Genomic DNA, 2,481 nt, shown 5'->3' with positions numbered 1-2,481 from the left:
CCTTATCCACCTGGCCATGCCGGGCTCATCCTCGAAGGTCTAGTTATCTTGATGTTCAGGTAGCTTTGTGTGTGCTTTCTATTGCTTCTCCCATATAACGCATACATTTCCATTTTGTTATTTATATACAGATACATTTTTTTTGTTAGATGAGACCAGCATAATGTTGCATGACGTCATGAATTATTAAAAAATTCCACAGTGATCAGCAGAGGGAGACTTTTCACATTCCTCGGTAATCTTGACAGCTATGTTTGATTGCATCTTGTCGTTTGGAAAAATATAATCATGTAAGTTTTGTAATAATAATGATAACGTTTCAAGATACTGTTATTTGAAGAAAAATATATAAAGTTGCTCACTTGAATATTTTCCGAATAGGTTTCCCTTAATGTGTTTTCTGGAATAGAACTCTTTGTCCAATGTAGTAACACACAACGGTAAGAATCAGGCTGCGAATTATAACTGTTGCGTCAGCGAGGTCACGTGACTGGTGTCACGCCACGTTTCTAGAACTATCCTGTTCCTTCGGGAATTGTCGGGAGATTACTAGATATAGGATAGTCTGGTATATATAAGATGGTGACAACGTGACGGGACAATATGTGTGTAGGTAGTGAGTAATTGAACTGCAGTCAGAAAGTATTGTTGAAGTTAACTTTCGTTGTTAAAACGTTTGTTATAGAGCGACTGTTGAAAATAAGTGTATCGGTAAAGTTAAATTCAGAAAGAATAAACCAGTTTTATTAAGTAAGGACTTGTGTCACTAAAGTTTCGTCGGAACGAAGTTACGGAAAATCAATTAACGACTGGAGGTGTAACATAACAGTACGTGTTCGCTTTTTAAGCACAAAAATTAAAACGAGTAATCTACGTGTAATCTACTCCAAACGCCTGTGACGCATTTGAATTTTTTAGGCAATTTGGGACAAATAATAGATAGAAGATAGACCTACGTTCTGTCGAAAGATGTAGGACATATGGTCTACCATCAATACAACTTTTCCTTATGCTTATAAATCGTTGTTTGCCTACTGTTGCGTATCTGCTCGTTTGTTAAATTCCGGTATAATTTCTTTCCGAGGAACTTCGGCGATACAAGTTCTTTCATAATTAAAACTGTTTATTCTTTCTTGATACAACTTTGTAATACACAGAATTTCCACAGTCACTTTAAACTTAACAACTTTTATAACACGCTATAAATCACAGTAATTCACATACTTTACTTAGGTGCCTACTGTTCGCTCGACTCAGTTATCTCCCTGGCAAACACTCGGACATTCACGAGGTTCTTCGATAAGTCATGATCCTTCTAGAAACTCTAGCATGCATGCTTCCAGCGTCACGTGACTTCCGCTGTTGTAACACTACCTACTATTATATTATTATTAGCATAATGTGCTACCTTACTCAAGTATTTGGGACAAAATTACGACTTAATTTCTTTAAATGTTAACAAGGCTGTTTTTCGCTCTTCATGTTAGAATTTAAACAAATAAGTATTGTTCATTTGTTGTTAAGCAAGCTATGCAATAATCTATCTTTTCTGTGCTCACTACGAGTATCGAAACCCGGTTTCTAGCGCTAGAAGCCTTCAGACTTACTGCTGAGCACGTAAGTAATCCAACACTAGTATGCATTGGTCTTCAATGTTAGCCAACTATACTTTGTGTCTGTCCTTTATGCCCATGAGCTCAATAGTTACCTACACTGGTCCCCATAACCTTCCATAATGTCCTCTCACACCACAGAGCTTCTATACACCTTCTGGTACTCCTTTGTGATCTAGCACCTTGATACTCACAAGGGTTTGCTGAGATGCAGAATCTATGACAAAGGTGCCCTTTTGGCCATCCAGCTTTCCTGTCACGTAGACACTATGCGTGCTTGCCATTTCACACTTAGCTGTTGGTGAGTGTCCCTCAACACCAACCACTACTGGTCTCCTTGAGGCTGACTTGTTGGTAATATTCCTCCTATGCTGGCTCCTTATATGTCCTTGTTTTCCACAGTTCAAACAACTTTTCTGGATAGCAGCCTTTCCTGCTGTGGAATCTCCCCTGTATTGAAGTTACCAGCATTGAGCTCTCTTGTGCCCAGGTTTGTTACAGTGCCAGCAAAGTCCCTCAAACTTCTCTGAAAGCTGACTTTTTCTGGCCTTGAATCCAGATGACTGTACCAACCTCGGTACCTCTGTGCTGGACTTAATGTAGGATTCAAATTCGAGAGCTCTGGCCATTGCATCCTGCTTGGTAGAGGGGTGTGCTTGCTTCACTTGTATCATAAGTTGTGGACTGTCCAAGGCATCTACGAACTGATCCCTCAGCAACAACTTGAGGAGATCGGGTGGTGCAGTTGGGTAGGCCTTGTGTGTCATGCTTTCCAAGCCCTGTGCCAGCTCTTGCAGGCTCTCCCCTTTAGCACGGACTCTCGTCCTGTAAACTTCTGACTGGTTTTGGGTTCCGTACCTGAGTTCTA

The sequence above is a fragment of the Limulus polyphemus genome, unplaced genomic scaffold, assembly GCF_000517525.1.
Source record: "Limulus polyphemus unplaced genomic scaffold, Limulus_polyphemus-2.1.2 Scaffold1244, whole genome shotgun sequence".
Taxonomy (NCBI): domain Eukaryota; kingdom Metazoa; phylum Arthropoda; class Merostomata; order Xiphosura; family Limulidae; genus Limulus; species Limulus polyphemus.
Note: the sequence above shows the minus strand (reverse complement) of the source record.